The 23162-nt window shown below is 36.7% G+C and overlaps 1 protein-coding gene and 1 non-coding gene across 4 annotated transcripts in view; both read left to right on the top strand.

Annotated features, from left to right (window-relative positions):
- GREM2 (gremlin 2, DAN family BMP antagonist) overlaps positions 1–23162 on the top strand; it is a 112425-nt gene that overhangs the window by 45230 nt on the left and 44033 nt on the right. The window lies entirely within an intron of this gene.
- On the top strand, positions 8789–8987 carry LOC111558470. Its single transcript, XR_002739374.2, has one exon. It is a non-coding gene; the product is annotated as a U2 spliceosomal RNA (small nuclear RNA).

Genomic DNA, 23162 nt, shown 5'->3' on the forward strand with positions numbered 1-23162 from the left:
CAAAGAACATTCACAATAAGTATCTAGAAAGTTACATAATTACATATCTTTGTAAGGCCAGATTTTCTTCGTGTACTTCAACACAACAGTTTGAATGCAGAAGCAGATATGAAAATCCAGCTGTTTCCTGTTAAGCCAGATATTAAAAAGATTTACCAAAGATCTAAAAGAAGGTTACTCTTCTCCCTATTGACAAATATACTTTTCATAAAACACATAGTGAATCTATTATAATTATTTGTAAGTGAATTAATAAGTTAATTTAAAAATTTCTAAGTTTTAATTGCGAATACGATTAACATGAGAGATACAACCCACGGAAACAAAAGCTCTCCATGATTCTCAATGATTTTTTTAAGAGTAAAAAAGGTTCTAAGACCAAGTTCCAGAATTGCTGGAGTAGCCAGTTGTGGAGTGTCCAAGGAAGACTTTATCCACTTTTCAGTTGTTCCCTTATCTTGCCGATTAGTAGAAATCAGTGTAGAAAAAAAGAAAAAGAAATCAAAGTACTTCACTAATTATCAGAGTTTAAATTATAATTCAGGACTTGCTGAACTTCTTCGATCTGCTTTCACTTGTTATGTATTTTCTTTCCTTAGTTACTATTTTATTTATTTATTGGAACGCTTTATAAACTTTTAGGCTTTTTTTCCTTCTTGAGTTTATTTTTTTAATTCATCAAAGTTGCGTTCTCACAGCTTGGAGGCAAATTTTTCTACAAAGCCTAATTAAGAAATCAGAAACCCCTCAGATGCTAGTCCATCACCAAATTTTCAACTTTTGAAAGGCAATTCTTTCCAATGTCAACAGCTAACCTTTTTGGTATTTACCTCTATTTCTGTATATAACTTGCTTATATTTTGAGATCTTAATTTTTCAGCCGTTAGCATCCGTGGAAGATGAGGCTTGAGATTTGTCACCTCATGGCACCAAAACCATCACTGCCATCTCCCAAATACACACACGTGTTCCCTAATACACATCCTCCTAATACTAAAGATTTGGTTAGGTAAAATACTAGCTCCATATACCGTTATAAATATGTAAACACAATTCACTGTGGAGCTATGCAGTGCACTAGTATTAATTTCCCTTTCCTGCATCTTTTATGTTCCCTGAGTTAATAATTGGTTGTTATTTTTATATTCTTTCTATTTATTGCTTCTCCAGCCACAAACTTTCCATAGTTGCATCATCTCCAGTTGATATTTTAATCACATTAGCTGTTCTCTGATTTTCATCTTACCGAGGTAGTGTTTGTGAGTGCCCTCTGACCTGGTCCAGTCCGGAAGCTGCTGTGGGGCCAGCTGCACAGCAGCCATCTTTGGGATCTCTCACACCAGCACGGCTCACCAAATACTGCATCTGTTTCTGAGCCCATGTCTTTCCCTTTATTATGTTTCTCCTTAGTTTGGTGTGGCACAGTCTGGTAACTTCATCAAAAAAGACACATGGGAGATTGAACTTCCTACAATGTGCATGTTTGAAAATACATGTATTAATTTAATTGTTAATGAATAAATAAAAATAGGCTTATTAATTTGAAAGAGAATTGCAGTTTGAAAATCATTTTGCCTCAGAATTTTGAAACCCTTGTTCCATTATGCTCTGTCTTTTAGTAGAGCTGTTGAGAAGTCCAATGCTATTTTCATCCTTGGTTATTTATGTAAAAACTATTCTTGTTTTTTGTTTGTTTTCCTTTCTGGAAGAATTTGGGATTTTCACCTTGCCTCACTTTTGAAAATTCTTAACAATGTATTTAGGTATGTGGTTTTCATTCATTATGATAGATAATGGTGGATTCTTCTATTGCTTGAACATTTTCTTCAATTATTTTCTTGATAATTTCTTCCCTTTTACTCCTTCTGAAATTCCTTTTATTCAGATAAATCTTGGACAGGTCCTTTAATTTTTTTTAATCATCTCTCTCCTGTTTTCCATTTTTTTATTGTTTTGTTTTCAGTTTGTAAAGATTCCCTCAACTTTATCTCCCCATTTTATTACATTTTTCTAATTTTTTGCGTTATTATTATTATTAATTATTTTGCTATAGAATTCCTTAGCTTCCAAGAGCTCTCTTTTATTCCCTGAAGAGTCCTTTCTTGGTGGTGTTTTCTTTTTTCCCAAAGGTTCCATTGAGGATGTCTTCCTTGAGGATGTCAAGATTTTTTCTCCCCGAATAGTTCTTTCCTCTGAATTGTTTCTGCTCATTGGTTGGCTGATTTGGGGCTTTCTTTAATACTAAAGGCTTTCCTCAGATGCCTACCACACATCCTCGCAGTTTTTGGTACAAATTTAAAATTGAACCAAAAAACTGATTGGCAGTGCAGTACTGCTGGATAGACTTGCTAATAGTAAAATGTACTATGAGTGATCTATGTTAGTTCTTTATTTGGGGAGACCCCAAAGGCAATATCACTAGGCCTTTTTCATCGCACGTTGGGTTAACAGATTGCCCTGGGAAGGCTCTTCCTATCCTGTCTAGGAGATGGCTGCCAGAGTTCTGGTTGCTGAGTTAGGAGGATGTCTGGAGACTTCCTGTTCCAACATTCCCTCAATCACCCTCTTTTTAACAAGTGTCCTCACTTTATAGCTGTCTTTTAGCCCAGAGACCTTCTGCTTTGACCATCTCCAAAGAATGAATGTACATATGTGTATTCAAAAAATAAACATATACATCACACTCTGGGACAAGATGATCTCTTTCTACATAGAGCAGTAGAGGTGCTATAGTCTGACTCTGTCCTAAACAGACCTTAAACCAACTTTCCTGTTTTTAGCCCCCAATTCACCCCTATTTGTGAGATTCCTTGTGTACTTAATTAGTTTTTGACTGCTTCCCTGCTGGCTTATGGTCTTTAGAGAATTACCAACCCCATCCTTCCAGCCTCCAACATTTTGTTGCTGTTGTCTGTTCTCCTGTTTGGATTTGTATGCATTTTGATTTATATCTCTTTTTTAACCTAATACCTTCATCCTTTTCTTTAAAATTTTTTTAATGTTTATTTATTTTTGGGAGAGAGAAACAGAATGCAAGCAGGATAGGGCAGAGAGAGAGGGAGACACAGAATCTGAAGCAGGCTCCAGACGCTGAGTTGTCAGCACAGAGCCCGACGCAGGACTCAAAACTCACAAACTGTGGGATCATGACCTGAGCCAAAATTGGGCATTTAACCGACTGAGCCACCCAGGTGCTCATCCTTCATCCTTTTCTTAATATCCTGTCATTTAAGCAGTTTTTATCCACCCTTCATCCTTTTCTTAATATCCTGTCATTTAAGCAGTTTTTTGGGGAGGCATTGGCAGTTTTTGTATGTGTTCAACTTGGTACCTTTAAATAAAAGCCTACTTTGATTTTTATTACCTATTGTTCAGCAAAATTTCCCAAACTTGTCAGAGATTTTATATTCCAGGATTTGCAAAGACTAAGAAAATTTTAAAGATTTTGTTAAATTTTGACCTAATTTATAACACTAACTGAAGATTTATTCATTTTCAAACATCAAACATAACTTAAATGAATATAGTATATAAAGCCGCATACAGATACTGGAATCTGATGACAGAGAAAGCTGTAGCTCATTAATAAATGGTGACTAAAGTCAGTCTCTCAGCATTTGCAACAAGTATTTATTAAATAAACACTTTTAGGATATGTTCTACTAGAAACTCATATAAACTGTAAAGAGATGTCACAAAGCTAATTTTTGTCCCACCTTGGAAAAATAAATTTGACAGAGAAAAGAAAACCCAAGGCCTATTAAACCAAAGGTGACTAAAATGTCCTGGCAACTAAAATCTATCTATTCTGTGGGAATTATGAATTGACTGCAGGTTTTGTATCTGTTTCAAATAACATTATTCTCCAAGGATAGCTGGGGTGAGTAGTTAATGAATAACATGCTTTGAATATCTTCCCAGTACAAATATCTTAAACTCAAATCATTGAAGATCTATTTTGTACTTATCTCTTGATCTGCCAATAAATTACTCCTAAAAAGATCATCTGCAACCAAAATAAGGGTGACATCAACATTCCCTGAGGTATATACACTCAATCCTAGTTTATGTACAGCTTTCTTTTCCATCCTCAGAGACGGTAGGAGGGCACACCAAATACTGTCACAGTGTCATTTTGCATCATTCATTTCTGCTTGATCTTGGTACTAATCCTCTTTATTTAAAATGATATTTGAGGTATACACCCCACTTTAGAAACCAACATGTACTCATTTTCACATTGGCAATAATCATAGCTATTTCTTCCTTTTTTAAAACTTTATTCATTTTGAGAGAGAGAGAGAGAGAGAGAGAGAGAATGGGAGAGAGAGAATCCCAAGCAGGCTCTGCACTGCTAGTGCCGATCGAGGAGAGGCTTGATCTCATGAATCACGAGATCATGAACTGAGCCTAAATCAAGAATAGGGCACTTAACCAAGCCAACCAGGATCCCCAATCGTAGCTATTTCTAATGCTTTTTAGGCTATGTTTTACACATAAAAACTGTATCCAGTCCTTATAACAACTCGTTATTATAAATGTAGAACCAAAGCACAGTGAGGCCTGAACTTGGATACAGATTCTGCATTATTTAACATGACAAAATATGGCCTCCTAGTTATGTGGCCATAATTCTTAAATTATGATTGATTCCTTTTTTAAAATTTTGTAATTCTATTTTAGGGGTGCCTGCGTGGCTCAGTCAGTTAGTGACTGACTCTTGATTTCAGTTCAGGTCATGATGGCATAGTTTGTGGGATTGAGCCCCACATTGGGCTCTGCACTGACAGCACGGAAGGAAGTGAGAGGGAGGGGACAAGATATGCCAACTCCAACTCTAAAAGGGGAAAATATGCTGTGGTTATGGGAATGAGATAAAACTGTGAAGAAAAAAGGAAATGCAGGGCACAAACGATGAAACTTAAATCCCGATTCTGTTTTCTGTGACAACGTGAAATTTTTATAACAATTTAGTAATCACTGCTGCTCTGCTTACGCAAATGTGTTTGTCCATGTCAACATTTACTCGTGGACATCAGTGCTTACTTGGACAGCTGTGGTTAGGAGATATCACTACTGCAACCAAATACTATCGTCTCTATGGGAAAAAAAAAATCTCATACTGTACCTGTGTTCCTGGTGGTACCATTCTGGAATAGATTTAAGCACTCTGAACTAATGCAACATTTGTGTATTTACCAGCTTTTCTGTCTAGGATTCCTGGGCTGAAGTCTGAAAATTTTAGCATTATACCAAAAGGACTATCAGAATTAAATAAGTACAACTCAGGAACTATGTAGTATCTGAAAATTATACACCATGAAATATTTCAGCTTATTCAGTTCTAACTTTTCTTTTGAAACTAATTAGGGATTTCTAAAATCTGAACTTTAAGTTTAGGTGCTGAAAGCTTCCAAATTAAAAAACACACTTTTTCTAGAAATTATACGCTAATATCCCTGATGAATATAGACGTAAAAATCATCAACAAAACATTAGCACACCAAATTTAACCATACATTAAAAGGATCATACACCACAATTAAGTGAGTTTTACTCCTGGGATGCAAAGATGTTTCACCATACACAAATTAATACATGTGATACACCACATTCACAAAATGAAGCATAAAAATCACATGATCATCTCAGCCTAAGGGTTGGTCAGCAGATGAATGAATGAAGGAAATATGGGATATATGTACACGGTGGAATATTATTCAACCCTTAAAAAGAAGGAAATGCTGCTATGTGCAACAACCTGGATGAACCTAGAGGGCATTATGCTAAGTGAAATAAGCCAGGCAAAGACAAATAATGCATAGTATTAAAAAAAAAGTCAAATCTGTAGAAAGAAGAGTAGAATGGTGGTTGCCAGGAGGTGAAGAGTGAGGGAAATGGAGAAGTTGGTAAAAGGATACAAGCTTTCTGTGATAAGGTCTGAAACTGAATGTATAGCATGGCGACTATAGTTGATAACGCTGTATTGTGTAATTGACATTTGCTGAGAGAGTAGAACTTAAGTATTCTCATTTTAAAAAAGAAAATGAAAAAAATAAAGAAGGTAAATAAAAGAAAAATTCTGCCTTCTATTTGTTCTTGATCATTCTTCTGAACCAGAAGAAAACAAATTAAATTTCTTAAAAATATTCTATGGAGCTATAGTTATTGTAAATAATGTAAAGACAAATAAGACCCTGTTTCTGTTCTCAAAAGAACCTAAAATCAAGTGAAAGAAAAATAAAGTAGAGAATGGCTAAAACATGTTTATAAATTATTATAACAAGAAGCATGAGATGATCTACTTCAAATGAGATGGACAGTGCAAGAGAATCGCTTATGTGACTGGAGAGGAGGCAATTATCTCTAATTTCCATGGGCTACTCAGGGCAGAGAAATACTTTGCTATCCTGGCATTATTGATCATCAATAGACTGTGTGTCGTGAATCTATGAGCCATATATGCTTTGTTCTTTTTAGTAGTTCCAGTGCCTGGAACATAGAAGATGTTCAAAAAATATGTTTTGAATTTGCCAATTCATTCATTTTTTTATTAATCCATTCAGTCTTTTGTATCTTCCCCACTGCTCTTCCAGAGTCATTAAATTCTCATTTTTTAACGTCAAAGAATTATTTTTTTAAATTTTTTCTAATATTTCTGAGACAGAGAGAGACAGAGCATGAGTGGGGTAAGGGCAGAGGGAGAAGGAGACACAGAATTCGAAGCAGGCTCCAGGCTCCGAACTGTCAGCACAGAGCCCGACGCAGGGCTGGAACTCACAGACAGCGAGATCATGACCTGAGCCAAAGTCGGACGCTCAACCGACTGAATCACCCAGGCATCCCAAGGAATTATTTTTAAAAATCTAAGTGTGCTACCAAAAAGGACACACTTAGCAGAAGGGAATGATCTACCCCAAAGGGACCTGGGCAGATTCATTTTTATTTGGAAAAGGGAAGGGAAGATGGCAGCAGAATCAGGCATTCATGAGTTGGTTTATTTTTTGTCTGTTTATCAAAAGTTTAAGCTCCAAGGATTACTGCAGGGTGTAACTCTAGGTGTCCAATAAATTATATTTTTTTGAAAGGATTTTAGGTAGTGACTTCAAAGAGAAAACACCTAAAAGACAGCTTCCCTAATGTATAATTTTACTTTAGATTATTTCCATATTTATGCATTTATTTCTAACTCTAACTTATATGTCAAGTGTCTTTGAAGACTCATGTTAGAGCAAAAAAAAATTTTTTTCATTTTCGACCTTCCTCATTTTCAAAGTGAAAATCAAACGAACACATTACTTTTGTTCTCAATTTAATTTGAATTGGAATAAATGAATTTTTAAACTTCCAACTCACAACTCCATTTTACTGTGTTATGTGGCTTTCCTGAATGTGTAGGCAGAGTTAAAGGCAGTGATAGTCCTCTGCTCAAGAAGTCATTTCTCACTAGTTGCAAAGAACATCTCCTTCCTTCTTGGGTTATAAGAAGCATTTGAGAAAGAGGTGCTGACTCTAGGAACTGTTCCAAAAAACCTGGAAAGTGATAGATCATAGGTCACTGCTTTCTTCCAGGATAAAGAAGAAAGAAATGATGCAAAAAGGAAGACAAGACATTAATGCATTTAGCATCCAAGTCTGGAGTTGATGATTCAAGCAACTCTAGAGGCTGGGGACTTTCTAGACTCATGGGACACTGACAAGCCCCTCAACCAGGGATGATTGTTCACTCTTGGAGAAGAGTTCATCCACCTATACCTGGAATTTGTTTTTCTTCACTTTTTTCTCTAGGTCAGTGTATTTTAAAGCAGATTCACATTGTCTGTAAATCTGTGGAGTATTTTCCATGGAATTTTAGGAGAGGAATTAAGAAAACCAAACTCTATAAGAGTTCAGATGTTATCTGTTGAGGAACTGAATTCTACTTAGATTATTTATAGACCTGTGCACAGCATTTCTTTATACTTCTCCATATACATCTCATTTCAATTGGTCTCAAAAGTATTCATTGTGTAAATAAACGGTGGCAAGCCTGAGACCTCATACTGCCTTAAACACGAAGTGTTAACTGTTTAAAGTGTGTGAGCTCCTTTATGATTGTTCAGTGGGAACGTGTGCCTAATTAAATGTGGAGTCCTGTCAGATTGTGTCAATGTCCATCTTTCGTGTTGAATTTAGGGGATTTTTACACATCTGACAGATTGGCCAGTATGTAGAGAGCCCTAGTGAAGACATCAAAAGAAAACCATGTAATTTGACTCCTAGAGAATGGGGAAATGACAATAAAAATTGCATGTGCCATTTGCCCTGTGGCCATGAAAGCTGCAACATACCAACTGCAAGAGAATTGAAACATAGTTTAGCCTTCCACCCTCTGGCTAGATTCTCCTTTTAGGCCCTATCATGGTCTAGATGGAAAGTACCTTTACTTTTACAATGTATAAGCTTAAGATGTACAACATAATGTTTTATATGCATATATTATAAACGAATTATCACAATTAGTTAACATTCATCACCTCATCTAGTTACAATTTTTTCCGTGTGATAAGAATTTTTAGTATATACTTACTTAGAAACTATCAAATATACAACATATTATTATTAATTATAATTACCATGTTGCACATTATCTCCCCATAAGTTAATTATCTAATTAGCATAAATTTGTGCCTTTTGCCCATCTTTACAAAATTCTTCCACCCCCCCACCCCTCCACCCCTTCCACCTCCACCTCTGGCAACCACAAGTCTGATCTTTGCTTCTAATGAATATGGGTTTTTTTTTTTTTATCGTTTCTCGGCCTTTTGGCTAAGATCAAGTGTAGAATATGGTCTTTTTAGATTCTACAAATAAGTGAGATCGTATAGTATTTGTCCTCTATCTGACTTATGTCACTTAACATTTGCCTTCAAGGTCCATCCACATTGTCACAAGTGACAAGATTTTGATTCAGGGGTCACTTTAGCTCAGTGGTCAGGATACAGACACTTCGAAGCCTCTGTGATTTCCCATAGACTTCTAATATTCTTTGGCATCTCAGCATGCTGAAATCAGGTTGCCATATGCTATTTCCCATACAGAGTCTCTTGCAGAAGTACCACTGAATTTTTCTTTCTTATAAGATGTTTTCCAGGTACCTAGACAAGAATGCAATTGATAGAAGAGAAATGTTTAAAATGAGATTGAGAATCTTCAAATATATAGAGAGTGGTCACCAACTACTCTTAATATCCATGGAATACTACATAAGAGAAGAGCTAAATAATTAGGAAGAGGTGTTATCAGTTTACCTAGGCATTTTTCAAGAACTTTGAAATATAACATCTTATAAGATTCATCCCTACATCAAAGTGGGCTAGAAGAACTTTATCATTCTTCATTTACAGCCAATGAACATGAGCTCAAGAAGGCTGGATCTTGCATCACACAGCTTGTAGACAGCAGATCCATGACAAGACCAAATCTACTGATGCCTGTCCTGGGACTCTTTATGCTCCACCAAAAACTGTTTTCCTATGTACAAATACATTTTTTTTTTAAATAAAGCCTACTGCCAAAGAAGACATACAAATGGCAAATAAGCATATGAAAAGATGCTCCACATGATAGATCATCAAGGAAATGCAAATTAAAACAATGATAAGATACCACACACCTGTAAGAATGGCCACAACCCAGAGCACTGATGACACCAAATGCTGGAGAGGATGTGGAGCAACAGGAATGCTCATTCACTGCTGGTGGGAGTGCAACATGGCACAGCCACCTTGGAAACAAGTTTAGCGGTTTCTTACAAAACTTAACATACTGTTACCTTATGATCCAGCAATCATACTCCTTGGCATTTACCCAAAGGAATTGAAAAGTTATACCTATACAAAAACCTGCATAAGGATGTTTATAGTAGCTTTATTCTTAATTGCCAAACTTGGGAGCAATTAAGATGTCATTTAATAGATTAATGGATAAATAAACTGTGATATATCTAAACAATAGAGTATTTTTCAGCACTGGAAAGAAATGAGCTAACGGACCATTAAAAGACATAGAGGAAACTTAATGCACATTATGAAGTGATAAAAGCCAAACTAAAAAGGCTACATACTATGCGGTTACAACTATATGACATTCTGAAAAACACAAAGCCATGAAGACAATAAAGAGATCAGTGGTTGCCAACAAGGGGTGGGGGTGGGGGGATAAACAGGCAGAACACAGAGGATTTTTAGGGCACTGAAAATACTCTGTATGATATTATAATGATAAGAGACACATCATTATACATTTCTCCAAACCCACATGATTTACATCACCAAGAGTGAACCTTATGGTAAACTATGGACTTTGGGTGATTATGATATGTTCATGTTGGTTCATCTTTAGCTAAAAAAAAAGGTACCGTTCTGGTGAGTGATGTTAATAATGGGAGAGGCTATGAGTGTGTGGGGACAGGTGGCATATGGAAAATCTTTCTACCTTCCTCTCAAAAATTTTGTCAACCTAAAACTTCTCTAAAAACATAAAAATCTCTTTTAAAACTATGAAGACTATGAAAAACTGGAATCACTTTCAAAGATAACTATTAGAAATTATTTTAGTTGAATACTTTAAATGTAGCTGATTCCTATAGAGAGAGAAATAAATTACCCTAGAATCCTAATGCTATTGCTACAAGAAAAATCTATACTCTCTATGGAAAGATATCCAATTAATAAATTATTTGGGTTAAGAGAAACTTCTAAGAGGCAGCATGATGCAATGGAAAGTTAGCTAACTAAACTGACAGTTCTGGTGGATTGTCCTGGATTATTCAGTAAATAGGTGTGTAAACCTAGACATATCATGTTATTTTTGAAGTCACAGTTTTCCTGATATACAAAATTCATAAGGAATGGTGACATAATCTGTAGGATCCTTTCTGGCTCTAAGAACCTCTGATTTTCTAAATGATTCTTCCTCCTGTCTCCATTAATTCAACAAAGATTTGTCTTCAATAGCCTCAACTAGTCTGAACTCAGCATTCAAGGAGGGAAAAAGAAAGAGAACACACATATGATTTCTATGTGTTTTTTTTCATTCTTATTTGTGCTTAAACTTTGCACCTCATTCAACTGTTCATTTAAAAAAAAAATGTTTAACGACAAGGAGGCCCCAATACTCAAAATATGTATTCGTCACTGAACTCAGATCTCAACACGAATCAACCAGGTTTTTTTTCAAATGTCAGGGACTTAAGATCCACAGTCATTTCATTTCAAAGAACCAGTGTTCCATCTAGCTTTGAATCCTTGTGGATGAGATCCAAATGCAAAGTCCCTTCCAATGTTAAAGAAGACTCTGTGCTTGGATCAGCTCCACTGAAAGCATGGGGAAGATGAGAAACCAGCCCAATTCAGAATACAACAGAATAAATCAAATGGAAGAACATTTTGCAATATTTAGCTCATTATAGAACACTTTTAGTAGGTTCTTTAGGCCATGGGAGATTATTTTTTTCAAAATCAGTATTTTAAATTCTAAGTTTCCATTCTAATTGATCTTCATGGTCTTGTCATACTATTTGCAATATGTCCAGATATATGAAAGACCTAATTTGAAGAATATTGTCTGGGAATGTTTGAAAATGCCCATTTGTTGCATACGTCAGCACAATATCTGCTTTTGATCAATCAAAACATTGCAATTTGCAATGAAAACCATTTTAATTAGCATATAACAAAAGTATCATTAAAATCTTTTCAGACTGACCAAAAAGGAAATGCCATTATAAAGCTAGAAAATTAAAGATTAGAAACTGGGTGTTGACAATGTTTAAAAGAATTCTATTTTCATCTTTCATTTTAACAGAAAGCAATCCTTTCTAGCTTTTGAGTTAATGCCATTTTTGGCCTTATTCCATTTCCTCTTACTCCCCAACCCCCCACACCAAATCTCACTGGGGCCTTTAATTATGCTGCCCCCCACATCCTGAGTCACATCCACATTCACTCAGTCTTCTGAGCATTGCTGGAGAAAGCAAAAAATTGTGCCTTGAGTTTAAAACTTACTCATTTATAAGCTCATTATAAGGTCTTCATGGTTTAAACTTGCCCCAATCCTGTTTTATCTTGCCTCCAGAGTCTTTTCTCACAGTTCTATCCTTCTCAAGGGCTAACTTCTTTCCATAAATGGAACTCTACCTTTCTTTTTATTCCTTGCCACCTCTGCACAACTCAGAGCCACATCTTTTTCACAGGCTCAAAGCACATATTCATAGCTTCCTGGACCATCTTATCTCAGAGAAAGAGCCGCATCTCCTCTTTTACAAGACTAGTCCCCCTCTAGTCATTCTGTACCATAAATTCCCATGTCTTCTTGAACTTTCTGCTGCTCTGATGCACAGTATTTCCTGTTCCATCTTTAATCTTTTACTCCTTATGGATTCTTTACCTTGTAAATCTGCTCAGATCTCCTAACACCTAGGCACACACTAACTTCTTTTTTAACCCTATGGTAACTTATCTCTTTCTAAATTTGACTCAGTAATTAACATATTACCTTCAAGCTCCTTCCATTTTCTATCTCTACTTCTTGCTTTACTTCTTAAGTCTGATCCGACTTTGGTTGCTACTTGGACTGGGTCTTCTTTTTTTTCAACAGTTAACAGTGACCTTTTAAATACCAAAACCAAAGATCTTTCTTTCAGTCATTATTCTCCCGGATTACTCTTACCTTCTTCCAAAATTCCTTTCCTCCTTTAGTTTCTGTGATTCCACATGGGCCTAGTTCTTATTTTACTTTAGAAATTTTCTTTTAAAGGAAATTCACTGGCTTCATTTTTCTTCATTCCCTCCCTGAACGTGGACATTCATTTTGTATAACCTTTTTCCTTTTCTCTCAGGAATCTCAACTGAATATTTTCATGGCTTAAGGGGACACTTTTGTCAAATCCTCAGTTTTGAACTCTTTATCTTTGCCTATCGATTAGACACCCCTTACTAAAAGTCCTACAATTACTTCAAACTCTCAATATCTTAAACTAGACTCATGTATTTTTTTTTTTTGGCAAAACTGGTTATTCTTTATAAGTTATTGGAAACACTATTTTCTTATCAACCCAAACCCAAAGCTTTTGAGTCTTGTACTAAAATAATACAATATAGACCATAGCATAAGAGCTTTAAGAGAACTGCTTACAAAGTTCTAAGGACTAGGATGGAGAAATTAAATCTGAGCAATTGGGAAAAATTCGGAAGTTTCAAAAGAAAGTCTTAGATATTTTATGAGATTAAATAACCTAAATCCTATTTCTATGTTTTTTTATATAAACATAAAAAAATCCATATAAAATCTTCCCTGTTTAAAAAAGTAAATGTTGGGGCGCCTGGGTGGCGCAGTCGGTTAAGCGTCCGACTTCAGCCAGGTCACAATCTCGCGGTCCGTGAGTTCGAGCCCCGCGTCAGGCTCTGGGCTGATGGCTCGGAGCCTGGAGCCTGTTTCCGATTCTGTGTCTCCCTCTCTCTCTGCCCCTCCCCCGTTCATGCTGTGTTTCTCTCTGTCTCAAAAATAAATAAACGTTAAAAAAAAATTTAAAAAAATCAAATGTTTATCACTAAATCTTATTGTCTTTCTTTACAGTAACTTAACAGTCCCTTCTCTTTCTCCTATCACATAACATATTTGTGATTCTCAAATCTATTTACTCATTTATTCAATAACTTGTCAGTCAGCATTTGAGGTGCCATAACCTGACTTCTTGGTTTTTTTTTAATATAATAAGTAGATGATTATAATTTTCTCCCAAAGACTTCCTGTTCCCAGAATTTTCCTTTAAGTGCCATGTTAATCCTCCAAAAACAACTCTTAATTCATTGACTACTTTGTTAAAGATCTTTTCAGTTATCAAGACCAATCTAAATTTCTTTGGTATCTGACATTCTTAGTCTAATGCACCACTCTGTCTTCTTAGAGAAGAACCTTCTTTCACATAAAAATACTCCTCTCCCATCTCTCCTTTGTAACCATGCTAAATGCATTCCAGCTTCTAAGGCATTTCTTCACATTTTTTTGCCAAGAATACCTTTCATCATTCCCTCCCCTTTATTTTTTATTTACAAAAATTTTTTAATGTTTATTTATTTTTGGCAGAGAGAGAGAGACAGAGCATGAGGGGGGAGGGGCAGAGAGAGAGGGAGACACAGAATCTGAAGCAGGCTCCAGGCTCTGAGTTGTCAGCACAGTGCCCGACACAGGGCTCGAACTCACAGACCATGAGATCATGGCCTGAGCCGAGGTAGGGTGTTCAACTCACTGAGCCACCCAGGTGCCCCAATCCCCTCCCCTTTAAATCTCTTTCTTCCTTTTAAGGTCAGGCCAATTTTCACCTCCTTCATTAGGGCATCTACAGGGACCTTACTGTTCAGTGTCTTCTCTCTTGTGAACTCTGGTGTCACGATTTCCTTCCTTCCAATGGCATTTTCTACATGATAACCTGTGTTGCTATGCATTTTTTGACATTGTGTGTATGCATTTTACTTTCCTAATTGTATTTATTATAAACCCACAAAGGGCAAGTTGCTTCTTTGTGTTGCCAGCATCTAAAATGGTACTAAAATATTAAGCAGACAAGGCAGGTGATTAATATTTGTGAGCTGACAACTACTTCTTTCAATTAAATCCAAATCTTATTTTATCTCTCATTTCCAAAAGATACCATGGACAGTGCCAACACATTGCAGTACATTTTACTAATTTCTGGGAAGCCTACCTTTGAAGCGCAGATGCAAGGAGTATTGTTTGCAAGCTTCTCTGTAGTGCATACCTCCATTGAATTTAGTGAGTTATGTGCAGAACTCTGTGATAGGTACTGTGGGAGGGCAAGATAAATGTGATGAGACACATGCACATGTCCCTACCTTTTGGCTCTGGCAGTGAGCGGTTTTGTGAGACATACATAAAGTGGACAAATTATGAAGTGACAAATTCTTCCTAGAGAAATTGGAAACAACTGTGAAGAGACGGGGATAAGTTGGGAGTAGTTAACTAGTTAGTTTTGTTTTAAACATTATTTATGGTGCACCTACCTGGCTGGCTCAGTCAGTAGGGCATGCAACTCTTAATTTTTTTTTTAATATTTATTTTATTTTTGAGACAGAGGGAGACAGAGCGCTAGTTGGGGAGGGGCAGAGAGAGAGGGAGACACAGAATCTGAAACAGACTCCAGGCGCTGAGCTGTCAGCACAGAGTCCGATGTGGGGCTCGAACCCAGGAACCGTGAGATCATGAACTGAGCAGAAGTCGGACGCTTAACTGACTGAGCCACCCAGGTGCCCCTATAGGACATGCAACTCGTGATCTCAGGGTTGTGAGTTCAAGCTCCATGTTGGGCATAGAGATTACTTAAAAATAAAATCTTAAAAATAAATAATAACATATTTTGACTTAAGTGATAACTAATTAATAAGTATTACTTGGTTAATTAAGCAACTGTCATTGTTTTTTTTTGTATAGTTTTATGCAAAACTGTCTTTTGATTGTATTATGTTTTAGTGATCTGTAATATTCAATCTAATTTTGTCTATGAAATGAATTGGTGTGGGTAATGTGAAGTCTTGAATTTTGAGAATTGTAAAACTTTTCGTGGGCCAGAGGGATGAGAAGATTTAGAGTGGTCTGATAGTTTAGTTCTTTACAACACATACACAAATCATACATAAAACAACATTAGCAATTAAGATAAGAAAAGGAAAACAGTATAGCATTCAGTACGCCAAAATCACATATTTCAAACTACAAAGATCATAAAATAAAAGAGATGTGTGAAAGGGCATAGATGAACTTGAAAATGTTTAAAAACATGGGAGTGGAATCATTTTTCTAATAATAATAGAAACCACATAGCTGTGATGGATACAAAGAGTTTTTCAAGTCACAGTTGGGGCATTTGGAATATATGAACCTTAGTTCTATTCTTGGTTCCATAGCAAAGGATATAATATGCTTTTAAAATTATAATAGTCTTATATATCGTTTTTCTCTTAAAATGTCAAATTTCAGAAATAGTGCTAAGCCTATGTATCAACCCTTTTAAAATGTAATTATTTACTTATTGCTAGGAAAGATCAATGTCAAGGTAGGTTTACTATTATAGCAAGTTACCTTTGATGACATATTTTGTGTTTATGTCAAATATTTTTTAAAGGTGTACTCTGTTCCTAAAACTAACATGAAATATTTGTGATAATTTCTAGAGTAATTGTCTGACACATTTTACTGAGCACTTTCTGTGTTTACTCTGCTGGGTTGTAGAGTCATCCTAACGTGAAGCAAGCTTGGCCCCAACCTTAGGTAATTCATAATCTGATGGGGGATAAAATTACAGACAAATAAACATGATATAGTGATCTAGAAAATTCAGCCTAGGACATTTAGGGATGCTTCACAGAGGAATTGATGTTTTAATGAGATCTTGAGAATGTGCTGGAAAGAAAGTAGGAGGCTTCAAAAAGAAGGTGATTTTTTTGTGGGATTTTATAGAATTTGTATAAATGGAAGGAACTTTTTCTTCCAGTTGGTGGTGAATAATTTTATAAGAACCTCTAATGTACTAGGAAAAAATCTAGATAAAAATCTACCAGGCATAAAAAAATATGACACCTTTATCCCAAATCAGAAGCATTAGCAAAGTTTTATAGCAGATTAGCTTGGTGTTAATTTCTTACACCAAAGCTTCTTATGATTCCAGTTCCATTAAAACTGAGTGAAAAAAATCCAAAGAGTTATCCAGCATTATAGAAAAAACGGATCAGCTCCTAAGAAAGTAAAATGCTGAATCAGTTGCCGTAGAGTGACGAGAGATAGCTCTAAATTCCATCGCATCTGGAAAGATGTGAGAGAATAGCAAATTGTCAGTTTAATTCATGACTTCTCATGAATTAAATTTCTTGATAGTATTGACATCAGGGACAAGATCATTCTTTCTTGTGGAGGATGGTCCTGAGCACCGTAGGATGTTTAGCATTATCCCTGGAGCCTATCCTTCTAGATTCCAGTAACACTCCACTCCGCAGTAGTGACAACCAAAAATGACTCCAAACATTGACAGACATCCCCTGGGGAGCAAAGTCACGTCTGGCTAAAAACCACCAATCTAATCAATATCTAATTATCACTCCTAGAAATGGGACACAGAGATTACTCTATAATAAATGTAATAAATTAGTCTGTAATAAATTACTCTGGATAAATGAGTGACAGCGCCCGCAGCAGCACCGTTCACTTCCACGTGTGTAGCTGCCCAGCCCAAATTACCTATGCCTATCCTAGAGCCAGTGACCCAAGACACATCTGGGACCTTCACAACAATGGTGCCCTCAGACTTAGAGAAACTCAAGCTATTTCCTTGTTCTGCTAGGAAAAACACGGCATCGGTTCTTCAATTTACACCTAGTTTGAGGATTTATCAGTATATTTAATCCAGAAAAATATCTTTATTATGCACAATTTATGAAGATGCAAAAACAAACCTCTGAAAACAAAAATAGAAACTGAATTTTTGGTCCACTGAGAGTTCATTTAACCTAACTCAAAAGTAGATCAATCAAGGGAAACATAATGGAGACACAAGATAGCAGTAAAATGAAACCCATCATCATATCCTAGGAAACCAATAAGTCTTTGCTTATGGCAAATGGAAATACATGTAATGTTCCCAACAGAGGAGAGGTGGGAAGTCAGTTAACCAGCAGGCCTTAAGAATTTGGCTAAAGAGAATGTCTCACAGGAAAGGAGTTTCTAGGGCTCCCAGCCAGGACTAATGTTCCCATGGCCTTGGCCTGTTGACAACCAAAGGGGCAGCTGCAGCCCAGGAAGAGCCAGCCTTGCCCTTTGGCCTTTCAGTTCACTGTGGCAATCTATGAGGACCTCTCATGCTCCTCTTCCTAGCCTTAAAGCCATACGATCTGTAAATATCAATATTTGTTTTCATCTCTAGCTTTTAAGGATGGTGAAAATGCAGCCCGAGTTACTTGAGCTGATCCAACCCCTTTATCTACGAAAAAAAGTTTTCAGAATGGCTTATAGCTGAGACATTAAATTTCTCTTAGTGTTCACCACAAGAGCGAGCCAAAGAGAAGCCAGGTTATTCCACACAAACCCATTTACTTTCATTCTGAAAAGACAAACTGGGAAAATGTCAAGAAAGCAGACCAAAACAGAATTTTCATTATTGCTGGTGATGTAGGAATTGACACTCATCAGAGTGTCATTTTCCTGCTTAGTGACTGTTTTCTCTTATGAAACACCTTTCTTCTTTGGGTTTATATATTGTTTAATGTGTTTTCTGATGTAGTGATTCCAGTCTTCCTAGATCACAGACTCCCAGATCAATTTTAAATCAGCATGTGCTCTAGGAAACAGTCCATTCAAGGGCAAATCTTCTGGTTCTGTTCTATTTGTTTTCTTGGTTCTATTCATGTCTTTCTCTCCTCTTTACTTGGCAGGAATTGAAGGACTAACGATGTCCCTTTCACTCCCACCCCCACTCCTTTAGAAAAGGAGCTTTTCAATGCAATAAGTTAGTCTAGACAAAGAAAATTAAGGTAATTAGCAGAAAGCTTGCAAATGTGCTGTGTAGGAGGCCCTGTCATTACAGACCCTCACCCAGGCTCCTGTGGTTTGGTGTGTGTACAGAATAATAGTTCTGGGTTTCCTCTCTGTAGAGAGGACTCAAATAATTTTGGCTTTCAATTAGAGACATAAGTGCAGTTTAGTCAGGGGCATGGAACAGGGTAGCTGACTACTATGCCAAGCTAATGTCATAAGACATGAAATCCCAGCACATAGCAAGAGACCCTGAGGCATCTGAGTTACCACAGCCCTCATACACAATAAGACACCAAGACTAGCAATTAGGATGCAGACAGAACAAATATTTACATTTTGAGAAAACAGAAGAGGAGGCATCAACAACAGAATGAATCGAAAGCCGCAAGATCTCAGATGTGGGTAAGCAAAGTGTCGCTGTCAGTGTGAAGCAGGAAAGCAGAACTGGTTTCCAGTATTTGCAATTCAGAAATCTAGATTACTGGAAAATTTACAATAACATTGCAGTTTAAAATCTCCACTTCATCCGTGTTACACGGAGTTTAACATGACAAGTCAATTGCCCTTTTCCTCCTTCGACCCTCCAGAGCCTACTGTTAGCTCCAAGTCATTTCTTCATCATGTGTGTATGGATTATGTGTTCCAGCGAGTCTGACTACGTTATTTCAGGAGGTCTTTCAAAGTCCTGGAAGTATTCAAGCACATTTTAAAACTATGCATCAATTCATAAATTTATTTTGTGAAAGAGCCTGATGTGAAAGAGCGACCAGAGAATGTGGTCTAATAGAAGAAAATTAGGCCCTTGGGTGGGGGTCCAGGAAAGGAGAGCGGTGTTTGACTTTTCCCTTCTCTAGAAGTGTTAGAGAGTTTTTTTTTTTTCTAAGTACTTTTAGATGGTTCACTCATGCACGCTTATCTGGAGAGGGGGAGAGATTCTGGCTTATCAGGCACATAGAGAGGAGACCTATCACCAACAGGAAGACCCTAAGTCAGCCTTTGTTGTAACTGGAGTGAGGCATTTAGTTTTGACTAATTCTGGATTCACTGGCTATTATAAGAAACCCAGAGGGGGTGGTAAATAAGGATGGAAGGAATGGGTCCTGCCTAGTGAGGAAATGCAGCTCAGTGCACATGGCTTGGCTTTCACGTGGCAAATGATGCTAACTTTTCCCTTCCAAGTGTCTCTAATTCTGAAATTCTATAAGCATGAGATGGTGTCTCAGCCCCTTTTGATCTACATCAACCCATAATGGATGTCTGCCATGTGCTTGGCATCGGTACTTGGGAAAATGACTTTGCTGCCAATTATCTGATACTGTTATTTCATTTCTAAAATGTAATATCTAAAAATTGTTCATTTGAGAGATGTTTCAAAGCATTTTTAGCCAGTGTGCCAAGTTTCAGATTCATTTTGGGAGAGACACATACACATAGTATTTCACTGAATTTAATATTTTATAAATAGGCAATATTAATTGAGTATATGCTGGCTGCCAAACTTTGTTCTAAAAAGTTCTTACATGTCCTTAATACAGACGTGGATGGAAGGATAATTTGATGATTCCATACTCCTGTAAACCTTTTCCCAGGTTATTGAAGTTAAGGAAGCTACTTTATGTTATTTCTACTTAAATGGGTTGACATTGTTAGGGGAATAATAAATCAAGAAAGAGCTAAGAAAAACCATTCTCAAGATGATTTCTCAAAAATCTCTTTTAATTAAGACAGTCAAGACATAGGCACAGACCTTGGCATTTGGGGACACACTAAAGCTTAACCCCTGGACATTTTAAGTTAGTACAGAGGTAATAGGAGTAATTAAATTTAAAGCCCCTGTGGCCAGGAAATTTTACTTTCTAGACAATCTTATTTGACTTTTTCCTCTCTCTATTGACTTTTGTTAGTTTTAAATTCTAATGTTTCAAATATATTAAATCTATTGAGGTTTAATGTTTCTTTAGTTTTAATAAGGCAGAACTCAGTCTTTTTATTGGAGGAAATGGAGTCTTTCGATCATTTCAGGGCTCAATGTCTGACACAAAGTTCCATAGGACATTATGGAAGTTATTGCGTAAATCATGTGTATTTTTCAGAATTTATATTATTGATTTTTTTTCCTTTTTATAATAAAATACTACAGGTAGAGGTTATCGAACTCCTTCTGTTGTTTCCTTGGGCATAATTATCTCCCTTCTTAATTTCCTGCAGCGCTATTTCCTTCATTTACCATGTTTTTGTTAGCTTTCATCCCATGTTCACGGTCATGTCAACACAATAGACAGCTTCACAGAATGGAGAGGCTACCAGACGTGAATCTCCTCACCTAGAGAACTTACTTCCATCCACAAGTCACCATTCTTTTCTCCCTACTTTCCATCTTAGAGAATGCAGTGTCCCATCTTGCCCAGTCTTTTCTCTATTTCCTCTATTTTCACATTCCATTTTTTGCTCTCAATTTAAAATATATTGAAATAGCTTTCACTTAAAATTGAAATTTAAAAAAGAGTAAAGAAAGAAAGGAGGAAGGAAGGAACCAGAAGAGAAGAAGGGAGGGAGGAAGGAAGGTTGTAATTTCTAAGGTCTGTTCTAGTTCTATATTTATTTTCTCTCCCACAGCATAAACAAAACTGCTTTAACTAAGGTACCTACTTTGTTAGGAATTAACTGGTTATTTCAATCCTATCTTCTCTAACATGGTGTGGCAGTATGCTTTGTTCAGCACTCAGCTCTTTGGTACTCTTGCCTTTCTTGGATTCTGCTTGATGCTCCTTCCAAACTCCTCCATCTCCTTTGAAGGAATTTTATCCTCTGCTAGTCCCAGATATCATTTTTCTCCAAGGTTCAATGTTTACCTATTTTAAACCTCACATCACTCCTGGAAGATCTTATCCTCATGCACATAACAGATGGCTTCCAGATCTACAACCCATGCTGGAACTTTGTGTTATACATGAAACCCGTATTTTCAATATTTCATACTAGGAAATAATTGCCATACCCCCTCCTGGATTGAGAAAATTAAATGACTCAGGCACAAGCATCAACTTCTCACTCCTCTTTATACAAATGTACCAATTTACTCTTCCACCATTACATATTTTCTCTGGAGTCAAAGGCAAATTACCCATTGATCATTTCAAAGTCAGCACATCTACCTGTGCATTTGGCTGAATGCCCCTTCATTCTCATTTCATTACAGATCTTGTTCCAGGATTCATTATAGTCTCTTACTATATGATTTGGCTATGACTATTATAATTTAAACCTCTTGCTTCCTTCTACTTTTTCCCTTTCAGCTTTGAAAATATATGTACTTGTAATCTAGCAAAATAAATTAATGGATAAATAATAAACTACCTCCTTTGGAGCTGCCTTTCTTTTAACCACTCTAGTTGAGTGCTGATCTTTTGCCTTCTCTCTCTCTCTTTCTCTCTCTTATGTTTTAAAGCCAATTTTTTATTTAAGGAATTTCACATGTGATTTCTTCCACTGTCAAATACCTTAGTTCCTCAAAAATCTGAGTCATGATCTTCAAAGTAGCACTTTCATTTTTTTAATGTTTATTTTGAGAGAGAGAGAGAGAGAGAGAGAGAGAGAAAGAGAGAGAGAGAGAGCATGAGCAGGGAAGGGGCAGAGAGAGAGGGAGAGAGAGAATCCCAAGCAGCTTCTGCACTCTAAGTGCAGAGCCTGATTGTGGGGCTTGAAATCATGAACTGTTAGATCATAACATGAGCCAAGAACAATAGTAGGATACTTAATTGATGAGCCACCCAGACACCTCAAGATAGCTCATTTAAAAAGAACTCTTCAGGGGCACCTGGGTGACTTGGTTAAGCGTCCAACTTCAGCTCGGGTCATGATCTCACAATTTGTGGGTTTGAGCCCCAAGTCAGGCTCTATGCTCACAACTCAGAGCCTGGAGCCTGTTTCAGATTCTATGTCTCCTTCTCTCTGCCCCTCCCCTGCTTGTGCTCTGTCTCTGTCTCTCAACAATAAATAAATGTTAAAAAGGTTTCTTTTAAGAATTTTTACTCAATCCCCAGTCATCATCGTTAGCCCAAAATTCCTTTGGTTTGTTTGGGCTTCTTTGATCTCTGCTTGAATATGGATATACTTCAAAAATTCTCTATCTGCAATCTTTAAGATCCAATTTCTTCAAGCAATTTACTTTAGGGCCCTAGAAGGCAAATTGTAGGAAATACATTGATTGCTATTTTGGCAAATCATCTAAGATACATTATTCCTTAATAGTCTCTAATATTGAAAAGTCTAGTTGTATCCACTGTTTACTCATGAACCTAGCAAAAATTGTTACAGGTCTTATTGTCACTATTGTGATGGAAACATAACCTGTGTCTCAGTGTAGCCACTTTTGCCTTCCCTTCTTAATGACTTTTCTTGAAAGACTAGTCTGTACTGGCAGCCAGGCTAGGCACCAGCCCTACCCACCCTTGCACCATGGATGTGGCCTCAAAACAACAAATGCACGTATGCATCTCACACAGGGATGATGCTTGAGCCCTAGCTCTAGTAGTCAGAGGGAATTGTGCTTTGAGCTCCACATGACATCTCTTACAAAC

Source organism: Felis catus, chromosome F1 (genome assembly GCF_018350175.1).
Source record: "Felis catus isolate Fca126 chromosome F1, F.catus_Fca126_mat1.0, whole genome shotgun sequence".
Lineage (NCBI taxonomy): Eukaryota > Metazoa > Chordata > Mammalia > Carnivora > Felidae > Felis > Felis catus.